Here is a 16,331-nt window from a genome sequence, read left to right on the forward strand (position 1 = left end):
ATTGTTTTAGAAAAGAAAAAGAGGTAAATATCTCTTTAAAATGAATATATAAATGTTTTTAACAACACCTATTTTTCAGGATGATTATAAAAAGAGATTATAAAAACAAACAACTGTTTGAAAACTGTTATTAGCTACTAGTTAAGGACAAGTATTACTGCAACTAAATAGTGCATGCAACATACTTGTAACTAGCCAAATACCACCTACATTTCTCTAATCGGGGAAGGGAAAACTTTCTGTTAACGGCTCATGAAATGTCTGACAAATGCTTCTATTTCCTCTATTTCTTATGCCGAAAAGTTCGGGGCATTAAGGGATCGAACTCATGATATTTAATCGAAATCAAAAGTTCATAAATATATAATATTTTTTTCTCGAATGATGTTTGGCATTCAATGCATTTCACTTTATTTAAATTTTACATTAGCCTTTTCTGAAGGAAATCACAATCATTAGTCTTGCATTCCCCATGCGCTTTCTTCCTTTTTCGATGTGTTCAGACAGAATAAAAGGAGATTTCTCATTAGCAGGAAGCACATTTTCAAAGGGAAAACAAATTCAGTAGCTTTCTATGTAAAATTCTAGTATCGAATGCTAATTTTATGCATATGGGAATATAAATACGCATTATCATCCAAACTTCAGCTTCATATTGCTTTTCCTCAGCTCTTCTTTCTCGTATACTTAACAATTTCACTGTTGTACATATAGAAATATAAGAAGTCCTTTTCAATTTCCTAAATGACAAAAAAGATATGCATATTTATAAATATTCCAAATAACATGCGGTTCATATTTATATGTCTTTTTCCATGTACTGCAAAAGTTTCGGTTAGGAAAGTTACAATGAAACAAAAGCTTTGGGGTAGGATAAAAAGTAAGTTCACACTTTCAAACAGCAAACTGACGAAGCTGATTAACTGTCGTAGAAGCCCAGACGTTCGCCCAAACGTTTAAGATTCGAGACTTCATAATTTTTGAGTACATCATCCTAATTTTTATTATACAGAGAGTGTTGGATACTAACACATTGAATCCCTAGGGAAGAAAAGCCATGACTAAAGGGTGGAGTCCCTGCACTTTTTTCATTATAATACTGTATTTATGTATAAGATCAATTTCCGAGTATGGCTTGTTCAGTCTCTTTCTACGTCCAGTTTTAACAAACTCCAAAGCGATTAAGTGAACTCTTTTCTTATCATGGCATTCGTCATACTCTTTTCAGAAAAGTCATGTTTAAGGTGAGGAGATTTTACTAAATACTACATGAACGTAAAATGATTAAAATTTAAGAGAACATGAATTGATTACAAAATTCTTTCAATCCTTAATTGATTATAAAATCAATTAAACTCATTTTGTAAGGAATTTTTCTCCTTCCTTACCGCGTGCCTTCCTGTGTAATTAGAAGTATGTCCGGCTCGCAATCAGGAGGAGCAGAATTGTTTTCCCGGCAAGAACATTTCTGACTTTTGTTTCTTATTTTTTCTAAATACCTCACTGCTCTAAGTGTCATTAGCTAATTAAGGTAACCGACCTCGATCGAAAAGCTTTTTTTCAAAATGTTTCTTAGATTTCTGAATTTATGAGATTTTTTAATGGATTTCACTCACACTCAAATATAATCACTATGAATGTGATATCATTATTTTGCGAAATTTATACAAGGCACTCAAAATTTTAGATCGAAATTAACGAAAACATCAATCATAACTGACAAGAAAATAATGATGATCAAAATATGTTTTTGATTTTATGTTATATGTTCTTACCATTAGCGCATATAGCGAAGTAGAATAATTGAAAAAATATTAATTCACTAATAATATATGACCAAATATACTCAAAAATTAAGAACAAAATGCATACACTGTTGAAGGAAAAATTACATAATTTAAATCCTGTAAGCATATTTTTTTAATTTTTACACTACATCATCCTTAATAATACACACACTCTGTTTGCAAACTTTCAAGGTATTTTATAGGAACATTTGGAGTAATCATGGTTGCTGTGAACATAAATTATAAAAAAGCAATTAATCAAAAATTATTTCAGATTTGATTTTAGATGTTTCAGATTATAAAGTTTTCAGATTAACGTTACATGACATATGTACACAATTATTCGCGATGTCAAACGAAAATAATAAAATATTTTGCCAGATTCTTCGGACACATTAAAATTTTTGAAATTATTTAATTAAAAAATAGCATAAAAAAGGGGGGAAATTTCATCTTTAATTTTCCCTTTCAACTTTGACTTCCCTTTTGTCGTCTGTGGGAAAAAAGGGTATATCTCTACTTTTAATCAACATATCAAGCAAAAATAGTTGTTTTTTATAGCTGATTGTTGCTTTTAAAAATGTTAAATAAAAGAACTGAGATTCTTAGCCGAAATCGGTCTTTTGAACGAGGTCCTTCCGAAGAAACATTTTCGAAGTTAGTATCGATTTTTCTAAATGTTTTAAACACAGCTACAATGGAAAAGCCTATTTTTTCCTAATAGTATTGACATTCATTCTGGAATTCTTTAATAACTTGCCAGTTTCATAGTTTCTGTGCTACAGTCTAAACAGAATTTGTCAGTGAAGGTGCTATCGGTATGTACCATTTCATGTATAGCTGGCTAAGGTTCTAAACTTTAGACTAGACTAAGAAATACAGACTGTACATGTAAAAGCAAGAGGTACATACAATGATTTAAAACTAAAAGATTTACTTGCTTGAAAGCTCAGAGTAAAAATTACAGTAACTGACGAAGTGTATTCCTGCATCTGAGCTCAAAATGTTTAAAACTCAAATTTTAAATTTGCTTTGCAGCAACTTAGCTCGGTTAGCCCAAGATTATTAATGTAATTTTCAGTTACAATAAATCTCATCAGCTGCTAGCAAGCAATAGCAGATAGCCACAGAGTAGTTTCACGATGCCGATTAACCATGACATACCTTTCTGTCTCTCAGATTTATATCTTCAGGCCTCAGTTTCATGTTCTATCGGTGTAGCCGAAATCGTAGAAGTGCAGGTCATATTTTACTATAAGGAATCGAATGTTCATTAAAATAAGCCTACATAATGTCCAAAGAAACCAAGTTTAATTTGTGCATCATGCGGTGCTTCCTTCTGCTCTAATTGGCGGTAATTAAGAAGCCTAATTATCTATCCGCTTTTAGATATTTCACATCAGTAAAGAACTGAAACTATGTACATTTAGCAGTATATAATACAAATTGCTCAAAGTACCTAAGCTTTTACTGAAATAAAAATAGACTTAACAGACGCTGCTGAGCAAATCAGTACTCTCTTTAATAAAAGATAATGATGGAGAATAGTCTGAATAATTTTTCGACTGAAGACCCATGAGTTCGTAAAAAATGCAGTTTATGAAATTTTAAGTTAGGTAGAAAAGTTATTTCTTAATTTGCTGCCTTCTCCAAAAGCAAACGTAATTTTGCGCGATGATGCTTTGATGTCTGGTCGGTATACTGGTCTGCAGCAAGAGATAGTTTTCCTTGTTTTGCCATTTTCTCATTGAGGACTTTATACGTGTTGAAAGCGTAAAGCTATCGGTATCGGTATCAGTGTCGTTGATGTTACGCCGCGATATTGCGAACTGGCCATCCAAGTCACTCTATAATTTAAAATGATTCCCAAATACTTTGCTTGAAAGACAACAGGAACGAGTTCATTGAAGAGCAATACACGATTCTTGGTAGGGAGAACAATGGCCAAACAATGTCAGTCCAAATCAGTCCATCAAGTGATACTATTACTCGTGTATTTAGTGACGTAGTTAGAGATATATAGCATCAGTTTCTTAGGCAGTTGTGTGACAAATAATTTTCTTTCAAGTTGGTGAGGCAATAGATAGCAATAATGATGATCATTTCTTTAACTAAATTCCATTTTGTGATAGTTTGTCAGCATTAGAAGAGCTATGTTTCTGCAAACTAATAGAACTCAGAACGTAAAATATTCGCATCATTTATTATCTTCAATGGATTTATAAACGAGGCAAATAAAGAATAGAAAACTGCATCAGAATCTGCCCCAATGATGCTCGTTCCATGCCTGAAAAATTCCATATTACGTAAGCACTTGCGAAACAAAGTGTCCACAGTGTATCTAGTCACACTGTGTGATCGACAGAGAAGCTATGACTTCCAAACTGAATTCTGGTGTGAATATTGCGCTAACAACGGTTGTAACCGTAGTAAATTATATAAAATCAAGACCTCTAAAATCAAGAATTTTTCGGCGCTTTGTAAAGACATGGGTCCATTACATTCAACGATACTACTTTATTGCAAAGCAAGATCGTTATCAAGAACGTTAAAGCACAAAAACCTAACAATGTCTGCAGATGTGAATGAATGTGTTAAAACTTACAATACTGAAGAACAACATGTGACAACTGTTTATACAACGATTAAACATCATGTAGCTACAATGGCAAAGAATTTTCAAAAGTATTTTTTTGCTGACGTCAACTTTGTAGCAAATACCAAATGGGTTAATGATCCATTTCAAAATACTCCCGGAGGTCTCAACTTACGAAGAAGAACTTTCATAGATTTCACGACAAGTAGCAAAATCGAAAGGCGATTTTAGTTATAAATAACTCTTTGAAGTCTGAGGGTGGTTGATAAGTTCTCTGTTTTTAAAACAAGTTGTTTTGCTTTCCTCTCAATAACAAAATCACTTTTTTAATAATATTTTCTTTTCGATATGCTTGCGGCCACCGTTTAGTATTATTACGCGCTTCTAGGTAAGCGCTCCCTACAAGTTGAGAATCGCTGGCTTAAGTGCCACTTAAAAAGAGCACACACTTAACAAAAAGCTCCTAAGTAACTAGATGTGAAACATGTTTATGATTCTATATTATATATATCATTTATTTATCTTATATTCTCTAAGTAGAATTTGCCTTAGATGAGGAAATTCTTTCATGCATACTTCCAAAGTAAAATTCTTCAGTTTATTGCCCTCAAATAACGAAATGTTCGATATGCTGCTTAAATTTAATTCAAAAGTTTCCTGTAAGAATTATCTGTTAGCTAACCGAAGGAGAATTAAATGAGCTTTATCTAAAATAGAAATATTAAGAGTCTTTATTAAAAAAATGATGAAAAATTTACTTAAAAAACCAGATTATTAGGCTAATATTTCAAACACTGAGCGTAAAGTAAAACTATATGCGACAAATACAAAAAGGAACACTGCATAGGACAGCGGCAGTGAGCGCAGAAGATATCGTAGTATTTGGTGCTGTTTCTAGCTGCGAAAGAGCGTAATTAAATTGAATGCAACATGTTATTAAAAATATTCTATAAAAAGTTGTTAATTGATTTTTTCCTCGAGTTTTAACTCATTGATATAGTTCAAATTCTCTTGAAAATATTGTTCTTCATTACCATTTAATTCCTGGACGTGAGAATTACGTCATTAATTTATTCCGCACATGGCAAAATCGGGTTCCGTAAAGTTGGCATTCTCTGTAAAATAATGTATTAGGTTTAATTCAAAGCATGCATAATTTAAAAAGACCTCAATGTTGTTGCAATTAAAAATAAAGAAATGAAACAAATGCAATTGAAAGATATTTATAGTATGTAGGTACAGGTTACAGACACTCTTTTTAAAAGGCCGTTTATTTTATCGAGACAATGACGGAAGTAACTCATTAAAAGTTTCACAGTGAGGAGTGCAAAGGTTTTCAATGCTTCCCAAAAGCACCCTCTTCTTTCTTAATTTGGGTCACTTTATCAGGTTCAATGTTTCTTCTAACCTTCTTCGGAAACATACAATGACCTGACTAGAACAGAGAGCTTACTAAAGCTATGTTCACTAATTGTAGTAAGTAGACAGGATACAGACGAAGGGTATACAAAACCCTTTATTTTTTTTCTTTATATACAATGACTTCCGTACTTCGGAATACAATGACCCTCCACTCGGGGTCTAACTTAAAAGATATCAAAATAAAAGTAAACTCTAATTTAACTTTAGAATAAGATTGGCCTTATAATAACAGGAAGCGTATGTAGCACAGAGACTGTGAACACTACAATACGTTTAATTTATCAAGAGGATTAAAACCTCTGGCCTGGAAGGCAAAGTAGCAACTGCGTAACTTCTAAGGTAAGCGGCCTGCTTCGAACTCACGGCTTCCTCTCTTCTGCTTGGCAAAAAGGCCACACTTAAATACTTGGCGTTCGCCAGACAACTTTGCATAAACTCCTTCACGCTTATAATTCTGGCCGGAAGTAGAAAATAAGAAGTGATAGTAAAGATTTAAAATAAAATAAACGTTAGTAAAACTTAAGATCCTTACATACTTCCCGCCAGAGTTAATTAGTTTGAAACTGAGGTCTAAAACGACCTTGTTGAAAACTTTTAGCTCTAGAAACTAACGCGAGGCCAACGTTTAACAATCATAACTTAGCTAGAAACTAGAAAATTTTAAAAGAAAGAAATTTGTTACAATAGCAGCTCCCGGAATATACAACAATCTTTTTTCTTTTTCATCTGTACTGCATCAAAACAGGAGCTTTATTCAATTCTGGTTCCTTCCAGAGATCTGGAAGGAAAACTAGTTTAATGAAATGTTACAGAATGACATTGAAAATAACATATAGAATATACTTTTCTTAACATTCTTATTTCATTCATGACTATTTTAATTATCTCTCCCCGTGCTCTCTGACATGTGTTGTAAAAACACCAAACACGAATGTGTTTCTGTCTATGTGTTCAACACTTCCTCCTACAATCAAAACACTAACGTGTTAAAATTCAACATACGAGACCTCTTAACACACCCTAATTTCAACTCTAGACCCTGAGGTACTATTCTGAAAGTGGCTAACTCTAAAGTGTAGCGTCAGAGAGCCTAACTACATCATTCAACCTTTACCACATATTCGCCATGATTTAATCTTTACAGTCACACGAATAACAATTTTTTAACATTACTTTCACTTTTACCATATCACGGTATTTCTTAACATTTAAAATAACAGTTCACATGTATATAAGAACATATCAACATGCCGTTAATTTTCCACATTTGAAAACATACATTAGTAGTACATTGTTAACTTCTATTCTTTTCAAAGCAAGTGCCAATTCTTTCTACATTGAAATAATACTACATTTCAAAAAGTCTTTCAGACTAAAACTTCTTTCTTGTTAGAATGTTTTAAATAAAATTTATACAATAACTTTTTACAATATTTAAGTCTTTATACAACGCTATTATACATCAACTTTAGTTTTACGCGCGAGTAATTGAAAAACATAATAAGAAAATCGGTCACAACTCATTTCTCGCCCTTTTGGCGATAAAGGTAGACCTCGCATGAGGTAAAACTTCTTGAAATCTGCCACTTGCAGTAAGAATGAAAGATTAACTTAAGTTTGTAAAGTAACATAAAATTTTACTTATCTTTGTAATATTCAGACATCCTTTTCTGGGCCCAGTCTTTAAAGGTGCTGCAGACCGTAGCTTGGTTGATCCTCCTTCTTGTACGGGCTCGCCCTTCAGTGCTTTATTCTGGAAGCTTCCGTTTTTCACCACTACGGCCACCCTTGAACATCTTCCTTCTGTCCTCTGCTTGTGGTCTTGGCCGTTTGAAGGCAGCTGGTCTTGGTGGAACCGGGAAACTTCTGTCGTGATCCTGCTTGGACCTCGTTGTTGGCCGTTCAAATTTTTCTTGTACTTTTTCCTCCGCCGCTGATGGCCCTTCCGCAGTTCGGCGACTTTTGCTGCGGAGAGTTCTGTCGGATGAGTCGATCTTCCGTTTTAAAGCCGGGTTATAGTTGCCGTCCTTTCTCCTGGTCCTCTTCACATACGTCGTCCTTCTCCCTTCTTCATTCTGGGGGTGTTCGTGAACTCTGTTTTCTGGACGGTGGAACGACTTCTTTTTCTTTTTACCTTCAATTTTTCCGCGGGGCAATTTTCTTTTCACTTGCTTCTGTCTCTCATTGGCTTGCCTTTGTACTTGTCGTTTTCCCACTCTGGAACTTGTACCTGCGGTGTCTGCCGTACCGGATCCTGCAAAAGATCTGAAAAGATTTGCATTTTATTACGGTCATAGAATGGTTTTATCTGGTCAATGTTAGCGGAACAGGTTTCACCATTTTTTGCCTTTAACACTACAACAGCGTGAGTTATTTTTTCTATAACATATGGTCCTTCAAAGCGTGGAAAAAATTTGGCAGTTTTATCTTCTGGTGCTGAAGAAAGTGAATGCTTAAGTTTTAGTACTTCATCCCCTACTTTATAAGTTACTCCCCGTCGTTTCAAGTCATAATACAATTTTTGTTTTCTTTGTGCTACTTCCGTATTCTTTTTTGCTTCTTTTATTAGTTTTTCTATATCACCCATTTTAAATTCTGGGGCTCTTTGTTGCACGTAAAATAGTTTATCTAACGGTGTTATAACCTTTCTGCCTAGAAATAACTCAGCAGGAGTTTTGCCCGTTGTATCATGTTTTGCGGTCCTAAGGGCGAAAGCAAATTCATTGACATAGTTATCCCAGCTTTTATGAAAATTTTTAAGATAACTACGGATAATTTTCACTATATTTCTGTTGACCCGTTCCGCTATATTTGATTGCGGCCGATACGGGACCATTTTTAAATGACGTATGCCCAGTTTTTGGCACATGTCTTCAAATATATTACTTACAAATTGAGGACCATTATCCGATATAACTTTTAGGGGCGCCCCGTATTTTAAAATATATTTATTTAAAATAGAATCGGTAACTAATTTCGCGGAGGCTCGTTTTAAGGGAACAATTTCGGTCCATTTACTAAAATGATCAACTATAACAAGGAGATAGCGACTTTTGTTTAACTGACTTTTTGGGAAAGGGCCCAATAAATCGATGCCGATTATTTCATTTGGAAATTCGGATTTAATACTATTTAGAAACCCGGCCGGGCGGAAATTAATATAATTAACGGCTTGACATGTTGGGCAGGACTGGACATACGCCCTTGTTAACTTTTGCAGTTCAGGAAAGTAGACTGCCTCGCGTACGCGTTGAGTAGTTTTTCGAATACCAGCATGAGAAGCTAAAGGGCTGTCATGGAGCTCTTGCAGGATATTTAATCTAAGACTAGCTGGGATAACAGGTCGAAATTCGTTGTTGGAATTCGTAGTTTTTGTATAAAATAATAGACCATCTATTAGTTCGTAATGGGCCGCCCTATTTCTTATCGCCACAATATCTTGGTGGCTAAAATTTTCAGGATCCTTCAAATACTCATAAATACTTCCAAACTCAGGATCCTTACCCAGTTCGGTTATTACAGTTTCTCGGGAATTTATTGTACACGCTGTCAGCATTGCAACTTTTACGGTATTACCCTGTTCGTCTAATTTAATTCGTGACAGGGCATCTGCTACGATATTTTCCTTTCCGGGGGTATGCTTGATTACCAGATTATATTCTTGCAGCTTGAGTGCCCATCTTATTAACCTTGGGGATAAATTTTTTCCAGAGTACAATCTAGTTACCGCCGCATGATCAGAATATACTGTTATCGGCGCCTTTCCAAAATAGACTCGGAACTTTTGCACTGCTAACAGAACTGCAAGTGCCTCTCTCTCGGTCGCGGAATAGTTTCTTTGTGTTTGATTTAAAGTTCGGCTAAAAAATGCCACTGGCTGCTGATTTTGCGAAAGTACCGCTCCTACCGCATAATCCGAAGCATCCGCTGAAATTTCTAAATTTTCATCCTTTTCAGGAAATTTCAACACAGGGGCTTGCGTTAATGCTTGTTTTAATTTTTCGAAAGCACTATTGGCTTCGGCCGTCCACGAGAATCTTGCCTTTTTCCTTTTTAATTTTAACAATGGCTCAGCGATAGCCGCAAAATCTTTTATAAAGGACCTATAATATGAACAAAGTCCTAGAAAAGAAGAGAGCTTCTTTGCCGTGTTTGGAGTCGGATACTTTTGTACAGCGATTATTTTTGATTCATCTGTCTCGATCCCTTTTTGCGATATTTTGTAACCTAAATATTTTAATTCAGGGGCTGCAAATTTGCACTTTTCGACATTAACTTTTAGACCGGCCTCATTTAATAAAGAAAACACCTGTCTTAAATCCTGTACATGTTGGTCTAGATTATCACTAGTAATAATGATATCGTCTAAATAGATAAATGTGGACTTTCCGAGAACAGGTCTTAACACAATGTCCATGCATCGCTGAAATGTTGCTGGGGCGCCTGAAAGGCCAAACGGCATTCGCAAAAATGCATAAGTGCCAGACTTGGTTATAAAAGCAGTCTTAGGCACGTCCTCAGGCCTGATCCCTATTTGAAAATAACCATTCGTTAAGTCTAAAGTTGTCATAAATTTGGTTGATTTTATGTTCCTTAAAATTTCTTCTATAATCGGTAACGGATATACCGGATATTTCGTTATGGAATTTAATTTACGGTAATCAATAGCGAATCTCCACCTTTTTGGATGCTCCAAAGGATAATCATTATTTTTCTTACATAAAACCACCGGACTAGCATAACTACTTGAGATAGGCGTTACGATCTTTTTACGTAGCATATCGGTAATATGCCATTCTATAATTTTTTCCTTATTCTTATCATACCGGTATGGTTTTTGACGAACCGGCAATGCATCTCCGGTGTCAATACTATGGTTAGTAACCTGGGTAAATCCTGGAATATCACTAAATAAGGAAGCAAATTCACTTACCACTTGTCGGATTCTATCTTGCTCGTCATTAGGCAGGTGGTCAAGATTTAACCTCGGCGGTTCAACCTTTTCTACACGCACTGGTTTCATCGTCAGCTTAAGAGACGCTTCATTAAAATCCAGTGTAGCTTGTGCGTCTGAAAGAAAGTCTATTCCTAGTATTAAGTGTGCTTGCAAATTCTTTACTATAAAAAACATCACCTTTACTTGTTCGTCCTTGATACGGATGTACAAAGGTACTTTACCTACGCACTTACATTGTTCTCCTTGCGCCGCTAATACTGTTGTATTATCCGCATTATATATGCGGTATTTGCGAAAATACTTTCTAAAAAAGACTTCTGCCACACAGGAACACTGCGCGCCGGTATCCAGGAGTGCGGTGGCCGGGATATTATTTACCAAGACTTCAATCTTCGGAAGAGTTAAATTTTTCACCATTACTGTATTTAACTTGTAGGAAGAAGGGTTTTCGTGGCCTTCGGATTTCCGCACCCTCTCGTCAGCAGAAATCCGTTTTAGTTTAAATTATTTTTTCTTTCGGTGCTTTCCTTCTTTCTCCACTGGCCTTGAGACTTTTTTCCTGGGTTGCTATTGAACTGTCGACGTTCGCCGGCTGTTTTTGAATGCTCGGGTTTCCTTGCCCACTGATTCGCTTTTTCTCCGTAGCCATGTGCTTGAGTTTGCTGTAGTCTTGGCGTACCAAATTGGTTTCGCTGTTGATATTGGCGTCTTCTTTCGACGTCCGCCGTTCTTCTACTTTCAAACTGGATTGCTAGCTCAAATAATTTTTCCAGTGTAGTCGGATTTCTCAATTCAATAAAGTCTTGCACTTGGGGTAGTAACCTCGGCAAAATCACTTGAATTATTTCAGGATCCGGACGGTTTCCATACAAGAGCTTGAAAACGTGAATTTTTCTTAAAATAAAACTGGAGAGGTTTTCCATTCTTTGTTGATATATACTGAAAAGTTCTGTTTCTAATTTCGCACGATCCCTTACAACAGGGAAGGCTTTTAGTAGGGCAGTCTTGAAATTTTCGTAGGTATAGGTGGGACTTCCTGCTTGACCCAAGAGACTTCTGCCGATACATTTGAACCAGTTAAGCGCTTGGCCCCTCAAAGCGCTGGTAGCTAAGGTAACTTTTTGAAACTCGTGCACGGGGTAGAGCATGAAGTGGTCATCCAATTTTTCCAAAAAACTGGTTACCTGTGAGTTTCCATTAAACGTTGCTTCTGGTTTCATCGAAGCGCGCATGGTCTGGACAATATACCCAAATCCTTCCAGGGCGGCAGCTGGCATTTCTGGATTCTGAGCTGTTTATGCAGGCAGCACAGGTTCTTCTTGAAACTCGGCCATGGTTATTCTTCGTCGGGCGCCACTATCAGGTTCAATGTTTCTTCTAACCTTCTTCGGAAACATACAATGACCTGACTAGAACAGAGAGCTTACTAAAGCTATGTTCACTAATTGTAGTAAGTAGACAGGATACAGACGAAGGGTATGCAAACCCCTTTATTTTTCTTTATATACAATGACTTCCGTACTTCGGAATACAATGACCCTCCACTCGGGGTCTAACGCAAAAGATATCAAAATAAAACTAAACTCTAATTTAACTTTAGAATAACACACGTGGAAGATTGGCCTTATAATAACAGGAAGCGTATGTAGCACAGAGACTGTGAACACTACAATACGTTTAATTTATCAAGAGGATTAAAACCTCTGGCCTGGAAGGCAAAGTAGCAACTGCGTAACTTCTAAGGTAAGCGGCCTGCTTCGAACTCACGGCTTCCTCTCTTCTGCTTGGCAAAAAGGCCACACTTAAATACTTGGCGTTCGCCAGACAACTTTGCATAAACTCCTTCACGCTTATAATTCTGGCCGGAAGTAGAAAATAAGAAGTGATAGTAAAGATTTAAAATAAAATAAACGTTAGTAAAACTTAAGATCCTTACAACTTTATATTGAAAAATCAGCTCCTGTGTCTTTAAGGCACTTCTTCCGTATCGTATCTTCCTTGTCGTATCTTCTTTCTTATCGTTTTTACTGTGGGGCTTGTGTCGACTTACAAGACCATCCAGTCCTTCACTGGATTCTTCTAACGTCATTCTCGATTAAGTCTTTAACTTCTTTCATACCTAAACTCTTTCGCCGCCAGTTGCTTTAGAATTTTCTCGATTTCTTAGACTTCATTTTCAATGGATTATTCCTTTAAATTTGTAAATAGCTCCTTATAACAACTGATTTCAGCAAGCATTATATGTTGATGAACTCACTAGCTTACATGCGAATTTAATCATCCCTGCATAGTGGGTTATGTTAAATGACATCCAGAATATCATTCATGTCATGATTTCCTTGTTTAACGCTGCACTGGCAGGAGCAGAAACACGCCTGGCATAATAGGTGTTGATTGCCTGATTAGTTGGATTAAGGAAGAAGTATTAGGTGGAAAGTCCTAGAGCATTATCGGAAATTAGGAAAACTCTAAATCTCAAGTCTTGCAAGTCTACGTAACGTATGATTTCGTAAACGAATGAATCTATTAAAACCTGTCTTTGAAGAAAGTCTTTGTTGCCCAAGCTTTTCTATTCCATTTCTACGCAATGACCAGTTCCTCAGAAGTTTTTGTGACTGAATTAATCTACGTATTGAGATATAATTCTAAATTTGGAGAAATGAAAAGAAACAATTATGATAGCTGGTACGAGCAAATTCGCATTCCACAAAACCACGCTTGGCAGAGATTTACTGTATAATTTAGATATATTTTTAATGTTATTTGTTCTTCAGATATCTGTAGTGAGTTATTTTAATTTTGAAAACTGATTAGTTTACGTAACCGAATGCACTTATTATCCAGATTATTGTTTGGAAATGCGGTTATACTGACTACTGTACTTTTCTGATAATTACATTGTAGTAGGTTATTCCTCTTTCTTGTGTTTTTTGACCAACTATTGGATAAACCATTATTTTGAGATAACCATGGACATTGTTTACACTGATATGAATAAAATTGAGAATTGACTGTATATCCCTATTATCTGTTAAAATACCTCACTAAATATTGTAATATCATATTTTTAACTTTTGTTCAAGTCCACAACTTCGATTATATCATAACGGAGAACGGATTGAAATTGTTCTGTTAAACTTAGATACTAAGATAATAAATTCATTTATCACATCTAATTTAATCCTATATATGACCGCAGTAGAAATGCACTCATTCCTGGTGAATTGAGGTGAGCATGAAGTCATATACAGCGATCAGAAATGAGACTGAATGGAAATGATCTCATGTAGTAAAATGTTATTAACTATACTAGTTTTGAAACTTCCTAGAATTATCTTTGCTTTTATTGCAGTTTTTGATCAGTACGTTTTTTTTTAAAAAAAAGATAGAATGAAAAGAAAAGAAACGGAAAACAAGGGAAAAAAGAAAGAAGCAACAAAATCAAAAAAGAAAACATGTGACTAAAAATTTCGCAATTATAATCATTTACATATGCAGGTAAAAGCTTAATATATAAAAGGTAATTTGCCACAATATTAAAAGAAATGCAGAAGAGGTGTTTCAATTAGGCATTACAAAAATTAAAGCATAGATGAAAAGGGAAAAATTTACATTTGGTTTCCGCGCAAATGATTCTTTAGAACTAAATCTACAATTCTCATTTTTTCTTCGAAAACAATTTGCAAACTTATAAATATGTATTAGTCCCATATGCTAAGTAACTGAAACCGTGTTTTAAGCATATATGGCAAAGCTTTTGTTCTATATAGTACATTTGACATTTAAGAACTAGCTAAATTTATAAACATTAATTCGTCAATGGAAATTCAACAGATGGTTTCTTTGGGAATACTTTAATTTTACAGTTATTGTCAAATAAATATCCTATATGTTTTATGCATTTAGGAAAAATTTCCATACGCGAAATAATAAGGACCTATATATATGCATATATAAAGTACAGCATATTTAAAATCAAACCTTTGACTCTGCATGATTTCTAAATCTATGAAAATAGGTTTCTAGGAGGTAAAGTGGTGTAATTCGTAAGCACACTGTTTATAGAAATACATATTTTACTATAGCTAACGGAATTTTATCAATTACAAGTCCTCTACAGAGCATACGTAAATTGTTTTACCTCCAACTCTTAAGAAATGTCTTAAATAAAAATCCTGTGTGAATTAACGTTGATTAATTTTCTATTTTAGTACGTCTGATTTTCGGGAACATTTTATGCTGTATAAGAGTTTGCAAAGCCCATTTTTGCTAAACATGATTTCGTCAAGTCATTTATTTTCTATACATAAGTCTATAAATTGTCTAATACTACGCATTTCTTACAAATGTTGAACTCAAGTATATTTAACTCAGTTTAAAGAAATTGGAAAAGTTTTATTGAACGAATAAGGATCAAATAACAGAAATGCATATAAATGAACCGACAATATTGTGAACTATTTTACTAATTTTAATACTTACATAATTAAACATTTTCAAATTTGATGTTTTTAGTTAGAAAAAAACAATTAGGATTTTCATTTCTTCTAAAGCAAATTTGGATACCTTCAAAACTTTCTTTATTAACATTCGTTTGTATAAATTTGTAATTATTAACATTCGTTTGTATAAATTTGTAATTATTAACATTCGTTTGTATAAATTTGTAATTATTAACATTCGTTTGTATAAATTTGTAATTATTGACATTCGTTTGTATAAATTTTTAATGCATAAAAATTGAATAAACTTGTACTTTCTTCTCTGGCAGAATATTTTGTTTAAATCATTTTCAACCGTATAAATTGAATTATAAAGCATTTCGATATATATAAATTCTCGTCCCACCTTCAGAGTTTTATTTGCAAATGTATGTATATGGAAATGCTTTCCTTAAGCAAGCTGTTGAAACGTACAGCATATCGGTATGTTAAACCGCACTTCATATCATGCAAATCGTTATAAGTTTCAATAACCAATTTCTTCTAACGAAGGTCTTGATTAGATTGTATTCATTACGTAAGGAAGGGCAAAGCACTTTAAGGATATTCGCCTAATGTAAGAGATGCCTTCATGGAGGACTTTTCAAGGAATCTCGTATTCCCTAAGACTCGTATTGCTCAAATCTTCCTTGCAGACAGACCATTCATCGGTATTTAGAACTGACTTGAAATACTATGTTTAGAAATTTTGTCACTCAGTCATTGGTGGACCCAAAAAATATTCAAAAACATGGGAAGGCCTGGGAATTTGGAACCTTGCAGCTAAAGTAACATATGATACACATATGTGCACAGATATATTTGCAATAGAAATATTTTCATTAAGGCTAAAAGAATATCTAAACTCTCAAAGCTGTGATACCCATAAACGGGAAACTTTGTAGATGATATATGATGATGAGAATTGAATGTTTTAATATAACGCTATCATTTTATAGATTATATGAGGTAAAGCATTTTAAGTAGACTTTCTAATTTTGAAAAACAGAAAACAATTCTTTGTCCTCAATTTTTTAAATCTCGCATTATATACCTAATGAACATTACAAATAGTGAGAAGTTATAAT

Source organism: Stegodyphus dumicola, chromosome 1 (genome assembly GCF_044657685.1).
Source record: "Stegodyphus dumicola isolate Sdum_Otavi_A_Nest chromosome 1, ASM4465768v1".
NCBI classification, from domain to species: domain Eukaryota; kingdom Metazoa; phylum Arthropoda; class Arachnida; order Araneae; family Eresidae; genus Stegodyphus; species Stegodyphus dumicola.